Here is a 16,172-nt window from a genome sequence, read left to right on the forward strand (position 1 = left end):
GTGCATAAAAACGGTAAAAATTAGCCAAAAACGTTAAAAACCGCAAGGGGCACCCCCATGAAAGCTTGGAGAACGAAAATGGTGGTTGGAGAGAATGTAGAAGATGAAGTGTGCGGCTCCTTGCATGCATCCAGACCTAATTTCGTGGTCCCATCACCCTTGCCACTCATATTTACAAAAATACCATTATGAGCTGTAGAATTACAAAAATGCCACTCTTGGGCCTCTAATGTTGGCCCATTCACTCAGATGATGTGGAAATGATGTGGCAATGATGTGGTGACTCTCTTCAACTGAATATTAATGTCCAAGCTCCAAAATTTGCTTCACCCAAATATCTAAAAATAATTAAAAATTAAAATTAGGTCAAATAATGTGAAATTAGTCCAAATTCGGAACAATGGCCCAATAAAGTCTAATAGATGAAAAACACTCTAAAGATGAACAATTAAGCACTGAACAACTGTCAAATGGCTACACAAGGGCTAGTGGAATGGATGAAAATAATGACTCATCACAACTTAAGCCTGATGATGCATTATATAAAAAGAATTGTAAGATCCCTCAAAGATTACACTTTTGAATAAAGCAAAGCACCAAGATTCTTGAATCCCACAAGAACCTTAAACCTTACACTACAAGAATCCCACTTGCAGACCTAGAATCACACCAGGAAACACACAAAAGCACAAAAATAACCAAACCTTAGTGGAGGATCTCCCTAGCCAAACAAAACATGTTCTTCAATGTTTCAAACAAGCAAAAACATTGCTATAGGATTAAAAGATCTTTAATTACCAGTTGCACATTGTGTAATCCAGAGAGAGAGAGAGAGTTTTCCAAATTTGTATCACTATTTTCACGCACAGAAATCTCAAGTGTAACTCAACTCTCTAAAAAACCAGCTAATATAGCTTGGTCATAAGTGAATTCAATAGGTTGATTTGTCTGTACAATCTATTGATTTCACTTAAGTGAAATCAGTCAATTGAATAACAATTTAATTGATTGAATATATTCATACCAGAACTATATGCAGCAAGCATTTTAACTAGTTAAAAACCTTTTTAACATATTGTAAAGGATAAACACAAGACAAAAGACATCTATCATGTGTCATATAGTCTACGAATACAATACAATCTTCAAGCTTTGAGATCTTCATGATAACTCTAGATGCAATAGACCACAAGTTTCATTATCAACCAATCTTCATCAATTCTTCATCAACCATACATGATCACATTCACTTGCTTCATCAAATCCATGCACCAAGGTCACTTGTGCTACCAAGTTTCTCATTCATGTCCAACCTTTTCCTTTACGTCTTTAGTCACACATACTATTTTTCCTTATTCCTTCTTAGTGAGAAAGGGTGGTTTGAAAATTTTTTCAAGCTTAGGGTATGTGTTTGAAAACTAAGGTGCAAAGAGGGATATATCAATGTGTTTTGTAACATCCCGGTAGGATATTACTTAAAATAAATAATAAACAACAATTTATATAATTAAAACTTCATTTATTAATGAAACTATTTCCCAAAAACCATGGGAAATTTCAAAACTTTAAAACATTAATAATCCAAATATTCTAAAATCGTAAAAACTATAATCAAATTACATATAAATTAAACAAAAAACAGTTATAAAATCCCCTCGTGCACTGAGCCCACTCTCCGTCGTTAAGTGTCTCCTGGCTCACCTGTAACATCATCTACTCCCAGATAATAAATTACCCGACCATCGCCACACACAAACAAATAGGGTGAGCCTATCCTGCTTGTAGTCCTACTTCACGGACTCTCACACCCGTTCATATGAACTCCTCACTCGGACCCGGACACGCATACCTGCCTTTCCTACTATGAACTCCCTCGCTCATAGCATTCCCAAGTTGAGCATGAAATGAACTCCCTTGTTCATTCATCCCAACAAGGGTACCTCCGGTGAACTAAACTGTTCACATTTCGCATGCGGTCCACCCATCACAAACTCCTCACCCATGACTCCAACCAAGCACATCCCAAATCCTAAGGACTTAGTCCACCAAGTCCAAACACCACAAACACATGCATATAACTTCCTATATTTAGGAAAAAGTAAGCAAACCAGCTCATAAAGCACATGCAAACATAGAAATTCGCAGCAACTCGCTTAAGCCAGGGACCCTTGCCCAAGCTAATCCATCAGACTCGCTTAGGCTAGTCCACCTCACCTGAGCGAACATGAAACAGTGGCTGCACCACCTTGTCTCGCTTAGGTGAGCCCAACTCGCCTGAGCGAGACCCCATTCGCTCAAACACCCAAATCTCCTCGAGTGGACGAGGATTCGCGCTTAACCACACATAACACTCTTCGCGTCCTCGCTTTGGCGAGCCACTCTCGCTTCAGCTAGACTTCGTTTCGCTTAACCTAAACCTTGGTTGCCTGAGCGAAATGCTCGAGCCTAAACCCTGAATGAACTCTTGCAACTCTCGCTTAGGCGAGAGGGAGTCGCTTGGGTAAAACTTATAAAGTTTTGCCTCTGTTCATGGACTCAACTCACCAAAACCATACCCAAAAACCAAATCAATCAATACCAAGCACTCCATTTGATCAAGCAACCACAAAAATAGGTTTTAAACAGGTTTGAATCACCAAAACTAAGGGTTTGGCCATAATTAACCAATACAGTTCAAAAACCCTCATTCAATTCATATAGTTCACCACAAACTTTATGCACAATATCAATTTCACCAATTTTCAATCATAGTGCCTATAATACGAAATTAACATCATGCAGAATCAAATTGGAAATAACACAAACACAAAATCACAACTGAATTCATATGCACATATGGACAGCTCCCCTAACCTGAATTCTTGCTTAAAATTGGGAAGAAAATAGAGGTTCCTTGGTTCACCAAGGCTTTGCTTCACCCTCTCTCCCAATTCAGCCCTTGCACACCCAAAGACTCACCTCTCACTCTCCTTGGTTCTTGGCTGCCCCTTCTGTTGATTTGACCTTTGCCCTTTCACATTAAATTCCACAACTTCATTTGGCAAAAATAAAGTCTATTTCACCTCTAACAAGGTTTGAACCCGTGACCCCCACTCATAAAGCCAAAGCACAACCATTATGCCAATTCATATTTAGTGATAACCATTATAGTCTTATGACTATAATATCACTCACCAGTCACAATTATATTACCAAAACAAAATAGGAATAATTCAACCCAACACAAAAGGCATACATAGGACTTGAATCCAAGTCTTTTCACACAATCAAGTACTCTCTACCATTTGAGCTAGTACTTTTCCACGTCATACAATTAACGTTTAATGCTTTCAAAGTTTCCCACCACCTGCATTTATTAATTAATTAATTATTTAATTAATTAATTTCTACGGGTCTTACATGTTTCAAGGTTGGTTGTTTAGTCCTTGGCTTAAAATTCTTATAAACAATGTGCCCTGATCCTTTCCATGCCTCTCGTGTTTCAACTTAAATCAAAGACTAGGCACAAAATTTAGCAGGGTAGATTACATGTTGTTGAATCATTCCTAACTCATCATAATATTGTTTTTAGCATCTCACGTCACTTGATTGGTTTACTCTTCTCTACCATCACATCTCATTATTACTCAACCTAGCAATTTATATCATATATTCAATTCATGAGATTCAATGTTGTCGCTAAGTTTGCAAGTCTTATAGTCATTAGCATAATTGAATAAATTACTTTTTAGTTTTATTTTCCACTAATTTTTCAATAGATCAATTGAGTAAGCATCAAAACATATCAAAATTACTCACACCCGATCTAACTACAACTTGCTCATGCATCATCACCATTTGTAGAAATTAAAATTCGATAAACTAAAATTGAAGAAATTTAAAATATAGAAAATTAAAGTAAAACAAATTAAAAAGAACTATGTTTTTGGTAGGGTATGGCTAGTTGGGCCCTCTATCTCGAGAGTTAACATAAAAGAAAATTTCATCTTCCTTAGCCTCTTCCTCTTTTACCTCTTCTTCAGCTTCTTCCTTAACATCAGCTTCATCTTTAGCCTGTCCATCCTCCGTTTTAGCCTCATCTACTATCCTAGTAGCTTCTTGTTCATGTTCAAGCTCAACCTCAGTCATTTGTTGCTCAACGATAGAAATTTTAGGTCACTCACATCAAGAGCAGAAAAAGCATCTACATCTTCATGCATGTATTCAAAACCTTGGTTGGCTGCTCCCCTAGTCTCCCTTGGGAAAATGGATTTTCCCTAGGCCATGCCCCAAACTCATTGAATTGTTGAGGAGTGATGCAAAAAATTGCCTTGTATTGTTCAAGCTAAGAGACAAAGTCAAACAAAAACAAAGTCAAACAAAATCTGATGAAAGGCAATGTGTGCCATGTGTATAGTTGCCATCTATTACCACATGTAGGAGATCGTTGTCATGATGGAACGAAAAGCTTCCTTTTGTTCATGGGACTGATCAAACTATGGTGTTGGCTAGGTGCTTCCTTTAGGTGCTATAGGGGGTGTTATTTTGGTTACTCGTGGCCTTGGACCAGGTTCCTCCATATTATTTAATGCATTAATGCAATTGGCCTTGGATGGGAACATCACGGTGTCATCCCTTCATGGATGGGATCATGGAGGCAAAGATTCCTCTAAGCTGAAAGGGTCTTACTAGAGATTGCTTCGAGACGTTAGTTACTCACTTTGAGATATAGTTTGCTACCAGAATACCTCATCATCTCACCTATTTTTCCTTGGTCAACATTCGCTTTCTAAGAGCTATGGCCTTTCCATAAAGCAAACGATAGTAATCATGTTTTGATTAAGTCTGAATCTAAGGATGAAAAAGATGTATATATTCTCATACACTCTTTGAAATTTTCAACCATTTTCATAACTGATCATGCCCAAGATCATTTGGGTGATGTGGTGTATGTTAAGTTGCCTGAAGTGGGAGCCACCATGAAACAAGGAGACAATTTTGGTGTAGTTGAAATTGTGAAGGCAACTGGTGATACCAACTCTCTTGTTTCAAGAAAAGTGATCCAAGTTAATGAAGAGCTTAGTAGCTCTCTTGCTTTGATGAGTTTTTTGCCTAATTCTTAAAGAACATTTTACATGAAAGACAAAATGTGTATATTGAGTTTATAGGCACTAACTATTCTCCCCCATTTTTGTACTTTAGTTATTTTTTATGCTACATCTTAGATCATTATGCCTATCTATAACTGAAGTATTATAATGAATACTTTTTTCTATAAACACTTAGAGTTTTCATGTTGTCCTACATTTCTTCACACGGGTGAACTCAAGCCCTTATAAAGATGGATGGATAATTAAGGTTTAACTATCTAACAATGGTGAACTAAATAATTTGATGGATTCAAAAAAGCACTCTAAATTCTGTGGAGAATAAGATTCACATCAAGATCTTTCAGCACTTTCCATGGTGTTATATATCATGTTTTAATTGAAAAAATTTAGAATGACTTGTCCCTTTTTCTACATATGTCATGTCTTGACTTATCTATTTTTGTTTTTCTTGAGATTCATAATAAGTGGAATGATTTTCAATCTTTGCATTGGAAATATGAAATTGATAATGTGGTAAATTGATGATTAATTTTCTCTATTAACATATGCCAATTTTTGTTAGTTGAATGCAAAAAAAATAATATAAGACATTAGTTATCAAAACTGAAGATGCATTCAAATTTCAACTTCCACATTCTTTGCAAATGATAGAAACCACTTTTGATATTCAAGGTTTGCAACTGTCAACATGGATTGGGATAGGTAACTAAAACATCATACCTTCCCTCTATAAATTATGCTTCTCTTGATGTTATTTAGATAGAGTTTCTAAGTCTTCTTGCTGCAACCTTTCTTCTCTCCAGAATTCTTACGAAGAACGTGAAGAGTTCAAGTACTAATAGGTATGTCTTTCAATGGATCTAATGTGAGTGTTAGTGAGGGGCCGAGTAGTGGTCGTTCTTAAGAGGTGTTTGGTGACTCTTTGTCAAGGGTGCTAGGGGTGACCATGAAGGTTACCAAGGAGTGAAAGGAGGACCCACTTGAAAAGCAGCCTAAGAGTTCCTTCCCCCTAAGGACCAAGTACGGGTAGGTCCATGAGTTTTTGACATCCTAGTTGAATAATATATATGTGTTTGACTAGGGGGTAAACTAGAGGGGTAGCTACTTTGATACATAAGGAGCTAGCTATAAAGGAAAACAAGAACAAGGTCCTGGAGGAACTCGCCGCCGTGAAGAAGAAAGTTAAGGTCGACCAAGCTTAGTAGGCGGCGGAGAAGAAGAAGAAGCTAATGATGAAGGATCGTCTCGGATTTGGGGAGGAATTCATCTAGAACGAAAATGGGTATGAACCCTAAAATGAAAAGGGGGAAAATGGAGGACGTCGATTGGGGGTTTTTGCGGAACGGAAGGAAATCACGCCACTTGGAGGAGATTCCAAGATAAGTGAGGAAGATCCGCCACTTTGAATCAGAGATTCAAAGATAAGGATCGGTGGTTCTGAGGAGAACCTCGAGACTTGAGAGAAAACTCAAATTTTCATAAAACTCAAATCTGAATACAAATGTGTCTCACAAGGGCTTATATACTATGGGCCGAAACACAAAAAGGCCCAACATAACTGAAGGTCCGAAAAAGCCCAAACAAAAACATTACAAAAAAAAATATATAAAAGAGTTCCTATTCTACAATCTGAAGCTAATTTGAGATCTCTTTGAAGATCCTAGGCATGATTCCATCATCTGTTTCCTAATCCCTTGATGGTCCCGAACCACGCCTTCATCAGCTAAAGGAGGAAAATGCCAAAAAAACTTAAGGCCTTCAGGGCTTGCTATTTGAAGTATGAGAAGAAATTGACTAGAAGGATATGATTCTGAAAGAGGTCCTAGGTTTAGCGTAGTGTCTAGGTAGAGCTAACCTTTCCACTTGATTTTTTGATCAATTTCAGATCCTCTATCCTCGGACAAGGTTTAATTGAAGATTTGAAGGCCTATAAGTTCACATAGCAGCAAGGTCAAGTTAGTGGCAAAGCATAAAGTGTGCAAAAGTGGCATGGTTGACGTTAGAGTTGACTTTTGCCATTTGGACCCTAAATCAAGAGAAAGGGGTGCTAGAGGGACTTCTTGGGATGCTCTAGCAAGTGACTAAGAGAAGAAGTATGGCTCAAAAATAATTTTGGCAGCATAACATTATCATTCTCAAAGTGAGAAATACATGGGGGAGACACCTCTATTTATAGAGTAAGGTGTCTCCAAAATGGTTAAAACCCTAGAATGCTAACATGCACCAAAACCCTAAAAATTCTATCTTGGTGAAGGAGAGTTTGACATGTGGCAATCCTCACTTTCATAAAACAAACCACTCATGTGTTGTCATGTGAAAAGCTACTTTATGAAAAGTCTCTCAAATAGGATAATGACACATGGCCACTACCTATGTAAGAGAACTCTCCATTAAAGTGCTTTCCATGTGCACATGTGGGATCCTCTTCCTAAGCTAGCTTGATTAACATAATTAAACATCAAAGATTTCTTAAGCTAGGTGTAACATACCGATCGGATATTACGGATTTAAATAATATAATAAAGAAAAATTAAGTAACTTCATTTAATAAAACATCATTTCCCAAAAACACGGAAAATTTAAAACTTATACAATATAAATTATCTCAAAATTAAATTCATAAATTGAATTATAAACCAAATACATGTTTATAAACCAAAGATTACAAATTCATCAAATCCTTAAATAGTAAAACAATAATATATTTTCCCCGACTAGCTCACGTTCTGAGCCTACGCCTCACCAGATCCACCTGCAACATCATTTGCTCACGTGTACCACATACACGATCATCGCCAAATACAAGCAGATAGGGTGAGCTAACATAATAAACATATATGTATATATAATTCAAATGCATATATAAAACACATCAAAATAAATACATCATTTCGTCCCACATGGCCAAAACCATGTAGTGATGTCAACTAACATTAAGGAATTCCATCCTTTCAACCCACATGGCCACAACCATGTTATGATGTCGAAATCACTCAAGAAATTCACTCATTCGTTCCACATGGCCACAACCATGTTATTTGTGTTCTACGTCTTCTAGTGAGTACCTCAAAGTGTCTTGTTGCCTAACCTATCAGCCACAACCGATAGAGCACGTGCAGGAAACCATGTTACGAATCACACACCGTAACGCCAGGTGCAATTCCCAATATGAACATAGTCTGTACGTCCCAAGACTACCAAACTCGTCACTTAATTACTGAGGAGGGCAATCTGTCTGGACCCATCTGTACTGGTCACAACCAGCACACTCACACCGGCAACACTCGCCAACCCAAGCCACAACTCAAGAGTTCCTAGTGTTCATATGCTATCTTGAACCACAACTCAAGGGACGTCATTCCGAGCCACAACTCAGAGAATGCCACATGCTTAACCCTTATCCCGAGCCACAACTCAAGAGATATGTTCTGAGCCACAACTTAAGAACACTAGCAAACCCACCTTTAAGATATCGTAGAAGCCTTGTAGACCACGCATCACAAATCAAACATAAATCAATTCGATATAGCCTTATCGCATGCCTTGAAACACCCAATTGCACTCTTTGTAGCTTAGGCTAAAAGACTTCGCTCAAGCCCCCAAGCATATCTTGCTTAAGCCAAACTCTCTCGCCTGCGCAAGCACATTGCATCAGCAGCAGTCCCCGAACTCTCGCTTGAGCGAGCTCCTTCTAGCTTGAGCGAGACCATCCTTCACTCAAGACTAACGTACCTCGCCTAGGCGGCAAGTATAACTAAACATCCAACGTACCACGATTTCTTATTTAGGCGAGGAAGGCTCGCATAAGCGAGGCCCCCGTCTCTCAAAACAAAACTCTCTTCCTAAGCGAGAGAGTCAAACAGAAAATACGAAATCCTCACGATTTCTCGCTTAGGCGAGGCACACTCGCCTGAGTGAGATGGCCTGTCGCCCAAAATTGAAACCTTCCGCTTGAGCGAGACACTCGAGCAAAATCAGAGTTTCAGTCTCTGCTATTTTCGCGTAGGCGAGCCTGGTTTGCTTAAGCGAGAATAGTAGACTTCAGCACTGTTTACGCACGCAACATACCAGAAACCTTGTCCAACCACATTGCAATCAATACCAAGTAATTGGAAATAGAGCACCAAACATATGAACACAATGTAGACCCAATATAGTCCCCAAAATCGAAATTGAAACCATAACCAACATATATAGTGCATAAGCCCATCATATTCATACATTTGGGTAAGAATTTCAATAAAACAATACCAAAACACTCAAACCCCTAATTCACCTCATATGAAGCACGAAATTCATGGCATATAATCATCAAAATCATGCAATATTATCAAAAACATACAGCTCCCCTAACCAGGAATTTCCTTGCTTAAAAACTTGAACAGCTAATTTTTAGCAAAGAAAAAAGTTAAATTTGGGTTGACCAAGGTTCGAACCTATACCATTCTCATCATCAAATCAATGCACAACCACTTAAGTAATTTGTTTTTCATGATAATTCACATAATTCTATAATTATGTTATCACTCAACATGATCACGCATATCATTAAATAATAAAAAATCAAACAACACATATTTAACATACAATAGGACTCGAACCCAAGTCTTCTCACATAATTAAAGACTCTCAGCCATTTGAGGGAGTAGTTTTCCACGTCATACAAGTCAGAATTTAATGCCATAAAGGCTCCCATTACCCACATTTATTTATTAATTACTTATTTAATTAATTAAATTCCACGAGTCTTACATTCCCCCACCTTAAAAGTTTTCGTCCTCAAAAATAAGACTTACCAGGGAATTAGTGAGGATAAAACTTCTTCATGAGATCCTTCATCTCCCATGTCATCTCCTGGGTTACCTCGTCCTAGAGAACCTTCACAGTTTGGATCTCCTTCCCTTTGAGTTGTTTGACTTGAGAATCCAGGATTCATACTGGTCCAACTCCAACGGTCAAATCCTCGCGCACCTGGACATCATCCTGCTCCAACACATGTTTAAGATCTACAATATACTTCCTCAATTGTGATACATGGAAGACATTGTGTAGATTTTCCAAGTCGGGTGGCAAAACAATCTTGTATGTTGCTGGTCCAATCGTCCTAGTGATCTGGTATGGTCCGATGAATCTAGGAGTCAACTTCCTCGACTTAAGAGCCCTCATAATACCTATCATCGGGGTAACCCTGAGGAACACATGATCACCAGCCTCAAACTCGAGTGGCCTTCTCCTCTTATCTGCATAAAAGTTTTGGCGAATCTAAGTTGCGCGCATCCGATCATGTATCACCTTCACTTTCTCAGTGGTCTGCTGTAAGAATTCTAGCCCAAGCACCACTGATTCCCCATCCTACTGCCAACACAACGGAGTCTTGCATCTCCTACCATACAATGCCTCGTATGGTGCCATCCCGATGCTTTTATGGTAACTGTTATTATACGTGAACTCCACCAAAAGCATGTCACTCCAAGTGCCTAGATAATCCAATACACAAGTTCTTAGTAGATCTTCTAGTGATTGAATGGCCCTCTCAGACTGACCATCTGTCAAAGGATGATAGGCCGAGCTCATTCTCAATTGAGTACCCAATGCTTTCTGCAACGACTGCCAGAACCTCAATGTGAATCTCGGATCTCGGTCTGACACAATACTCGTGGGCACACCATGTGGTCTGGCTATCTCCCTGACATACAACTCTGCCAGTTTGTTTAGAGACATCTTCTAATTAATTGGCAGAAAGTGGGCGCACTTCGTCAACCTGTCCATTATTACCCAGATGGAATCATGCCCTCTCATTGACCTTGGTAGGTGTGTAACAAAATCCATGGAAATGTTGTCCCATTTCCATTAAGGAATATCAAAAGGCTCCAACGTACCACCCAGCCTCTGATGCTCAATCTTTGCCTTCCGACATACTAGACTCAATGCCACATAATTTGCTACATCTTTCTTCATACCTGTCCACCAAAAAGTCGCCTTCAGGTCTTTATACATCTTAGTCATACCTGGGTGTAAGCTAAGACGACTCTTATGTCTTTCCTCCAAGAGCATCTTTCTCAGTACAGGGCTTCTAGCTACACAAACCCTCTCCCTGAAATGTAGGATGTTGTCTTTACCCATCCTAAAGTTCTTTCTCTTCTCAGTGTCCAACTCACCAACGATATGCTATTGTTCCTAATCATTTCCCTGTTCCACTCGAACCTCGTCTAGGAACTCATTAGTGATTCGGAACATGCTACACCGAATATGACATGCACCCGTGTGTATTCCCAAGTTCACGTCTCGCAGCTTTTCAATCAGTTCTAGCTCTTTCACTATCATAGTAGACATGTGAACTCTCTTCCTACTCAAGGCGTATGCCACGACATTAGCTTTACCAGGATGGTATAGAATTTCAAAATCATAGTCCTTTAAACACTCCATCCAACGCCTATGCCTCATATTCAGCTCTTTTTGATCAAATAAGTACTTTAAACTTTTATGATCATTGAACACTTGGAATTATGAACCATATAAGTAATGCCTCCAAGTCTTTAGAGCAAAGACCACTGCAGCTAATTCCAAGTCATGAGTAGGATAGTTCTTTTCATGCACCTTCAACTAACGAGATGCATACGCGACTAGTCATTTCTCCTGCATCAGTACACAACCTAACCCCTGATATGAAGCGTCACAGTACACCTCAAATGTTTTAGTCGTGTCTGGAATAGCCAAGACTGGTGCGGTAGTCAATCTCCTTTTCATATCCTCAAAGCATACGTCACTCATTTGTCCAAGAGAAAGGCTGGTCTTTTCTGGTGAGTTGCGTCAATGGACTCACCCTCTTGGAGAAACCCTCCACAAACCTCCAATAGTAACCTACTAGACCCAAGAAGCTTCGCACCTCTGTAACTGTCTACGGTCTCTCCCACTTCACCACCGTTTCAATCTTGGCCGGATCCACCGCTATTCCTTGGGCTGAAATTATATGGCCCAAGAACTGTACCTCATCCATCCAAAACTCACACTTCGACAGCTTCCCACACAACTTATGCTCTTTGAGAACCTCCAATGCCACTCTCAAGTGTGTTGCATGTTCTTCCCGACTGTCAGAGTATATCAGTATGTCATCAATGAATACAACAACAAACTGATCCAGATATGGTCGAAAGATTTTGTTCATGTAGTCCATGAAAATTGTAGGAGCGTTTGTCACCCTAAACGACATCACCACATACTTATAGTGCCCATAGCGTGACCTAAATGTTGTCTTCTGCACATGCTCTGGTTTGACTAAGATCTGATGATATCTAGACCTCAAGTCAATCTTAGAGAACATAGTTGCTCCCCTCAGTTGATTCAACAAGTCGTCGATTCAGGGCAGTGGGTACTTATTCTTTATAGTCAGCTTGTTCAACTGACAATAATCAACACACAATCTGGAGCTATCGTCTTTCTTTTTCACTAGCAACATCGGTGCTCCCCATGGTTATGCACTCGGTCGGATGAACTTATTCTCAAGCATATCCTCAATCTGCTTCTTCAACTCAGCTAATTTTGTCGGTGCCATCTTGTATGGTGCCATCGAAATTGGGCCAGCTACAGGAATGAGATCAATGGTGAAATCAACATCCCTACTTGGCGATAGTTCTGGTATTTCATCCGGGAAGACATCATACTCATCCACCACAGGTATGCTTCTAATCTGCTCAATTGTACTCCTCTTCTCCCCTTGAGCCACTATCATGAAGCAACTAGCTCCAACTTCTACTTCCTTCATCGCCATCTGAGCTGAGATCAACTCCAATCCTACTGTCTTTGGGAATACTACACTGCGTCATCCGCAATCAATAACAATATGGTTGACTGATAGCCAGTCCATCGCCAGAATCACGTCCAGACCCTCCATCGGCAAGCAGATGAGATTCACCTTGAACCTGCGGCCTGCCACTTCCATAGGGCATCCCACACAAACAAAAGTGGTGGATACCTCTCCATACATTGGTGTCGCAACAATCAGCTCGCAAATCAAGTTCGATCCTCCTCACACATTCATTAGACACAAATGAATGGGTGCCTCCTAAATCAAAAAACACCACCACACTGTTACCAAAAAGCATACAAGTTTGCTACACCAGATTACCTGACTGAGTCGCCTCGCTGGTCGTCAATGCAAACACACGACCCGTGCTCTAGGTCGCTCCCCAACTGGTTTCTTTGTTGGCGCACCTCCAGCTGATTTCTTGTTAGGGTAGTGACGTGCAAAATGCCCCGTCTGATCACACACATAGCACTTGCCAATGCTACTACCGCCAACCGAGCAACCGTAGGGTTTTGAACAATCCCTCTTGAGATGTTTCCCACCACAGTTATAGCATTGTAGTTTCCTAGCCAAAGATTGTGGTCTGTCATACGGTTTCTTCTACTGCCGTGAGTCAATGGTGTTTTTCTGAGGTCGATCCACTCTGTTGGGCCCCATCTCCAGCTATTCTACTGCCTTGGCCTACTCCACCAAGATGGGAAACTCTCTAATTCGGAGTGGTACTATGAATGCACAGCTTATGTTTCAGTCCTCCCTCGTATTTTCTGCACGTCCACTTCTTGGTAACAGCGGGCGAAAAGAACCTTGCCACTTACTCAAACATGTTTGTGTATGCTTGCACAGTCAAGTTCCCCTGCTGGAACGTGAGGAATTCAGCCTCCCTCTCATGTTTGGCACTATCCAGGAAATACTTCTCCAGGAATCTCGTCTTGAAGGAAGTCCAGGTAACCTCCTCTACCCGAGTTTGCATCAGCTACTGCATCCCTACCCACCAGTACTCAGCATCCGCCACCAGCAAGAAAGTGACGAAAGTCAACTTTTGTGCATCACTGCACTCTATGACTCTGCAAATTTTCTCACACTCTCTAAGCCAGGCGTCTACTTCATCAAGAGTGGATTATCCCGTGAATTTTGAGGGCTTATGCCTCATAAAATCCTTCATCGTCACTGGGCGAGTGGGTGCTACCATGGCTCTAGGTTGCGCTACAATGGGCTGTATCTCATCCATCATCCGATGAATCGTATGCGCGATCTCATCAACCCCAACATTATTCCTCCTTCGCCAGTTTGCCATAGCCTGAGCATGTCACATTTTCACTCTTCACACCAAACAGCTTCTGTTAAGACTTACACAACAAGTAGTTAACAATCATAACTCAAAATTATCTCGCAAGCAAAACACGGTTAAGCTCACTCCCCAACCCAAAAAAAATCATTATGAAAACAAAGGCCCTAATACCAAATGAAAAACCATGATCGGATATTACGAATTTAAATAATATAATAAAGAAAAATTAAGTAACTTCATTTAATAAAAAATCATTTCCCAAAAACGCTGGAAATTTAAAACTTATACAATATAAATTATCTCAAAATTAAATTCATAAACTGAATTATAAACCAAATACATGTTCGTAAACCAAAGATTACAAATTCATCAAATCCTTAAATAGTAAAACAATAATATATTTTCCCTAACTAGTTCACGCTCCGACCCTACGCCTCACCAGATCCACCTGCAACATCATTTACTCACGTATATCGCATACACGATCTTCACCAAACACAAGCAGATAGGGTGAGCTAACATAATAAACATATATGTATATATAATTCAAATGCATATATAAAACACATCAAAAGAATACATCCTTTCGTCCCACATGGCCACAACCATGTAGTGATGTCAACTCACATTAAGGAATTCCATCCTTTCAACCCACATGGCCACAACCATGTTATGATGTCAAAATCACTCAAGAAATTCCCTCATTCGTTCCACATGGTCACAATCATGTTATTCGTGTTCTACGTCTTCTAGTGAGTACCTCAAGGTGTCTTGCTGCCCAACCTATCGGCCACAACCGATAGAGCACGTGCGGGAAACCATGCTACAGATCACACACCGTAACGCCAGGTGGAGTTCCAAACAGGAACATAGTCTGTATGTCCCAAGACTACCAAACTCGTTAGCTAATTACTAGGGAGGACAATCTATTTGGACTCATCCGTATTGGCCACAACCAGCACACTCACACCGGCAACACTCGCCAACCCGAGTCACAACTTAAGATTTCCTCGTGTTCATCCGCTATCCCGAGCCACAACTCAAAGGACTTCATTCCAAGCCACAACTCAAAGAATGCCACGTGCTTAACCCCTATCCCGAGCTATAACTCAAGAGATATGTTCCGAGCCACAACTCAAGGAACATCATCAAACCCACCTTTTAGATATCGCAGAAGCCTTGTAGACCACGCATTACAAATCAAACATAAATTATTTCGATATAGCATTATCGCATGCCTTGAAACACCCAATTGCACTCTTTGTAGCTTAGGCTAAAAGAGTTCGCTCAAACCCCCAAGCCTATCTCACTTAAGCCAAACTCTTTCGCCTGTGCAAGCACATTGCAGCAGCATCAGTCCCCGAACTATTGCTTGAGTGAGCTCTTTCTACCTTGGGCGAGACCATCCTTCACTAAGGACTAATGTACCTCGTCTAGGCGGCGAGTTAAACTAAACATCCAACATACCAAGATTTCTCGCTTAGGCGAGGAAGGCTCACGTAAGCGAGGGCTCTGTCGCTCAAAATAGAACTCTCCGCCTGAACGAGAGACTCAAGCAGAAAACATGAAATCTTAATGATTTCTCGCTTAGACGAGGCACACTCACCTAAGCGAAATGGCTTGTCGCCCAAAACTGAAACCTTCTGCTTGAGCGACACACTGGAGCAGAATCAGAGTTCAAGTCTCTGCTATTTGTGCGTAGGCGAGCCTAGTTCGCTTGAGCGAGAATAGCAGACTTCAACACTGTTTACGCACGCAACATACTAGAAACCATGTCCAACCACATTGCAATCAATACCATGTAATTGGAAACAGAGCACCAAACATATGAACACAATGTAGACCCGATATAGTCGCCAAAATTGAAATTGGAACCATAACCAATAAAACAATACCAAACCACTCAAACCCCTAATTCACCTCATATGCAACACGAAATTTGTGGCATATAATCATCAAAATCATGAAATATTATCAAAAACATACAATT

This window comes from Vigna unguiculata, chromosome 3 (genome assembly GCF_004118075.2).
Source record: "Vigna unguiculata cultivar IT97K-499-35 chromosome 3, ASM411807v1, whole genome shotgun sequence".
NCBI classification, from domain to species: Eukaryota; Viridiplantae; Streptophyta; class Magnoliopsida; order Fabales; family Fabaceae; genus Vigna; species Vigna unguiculata.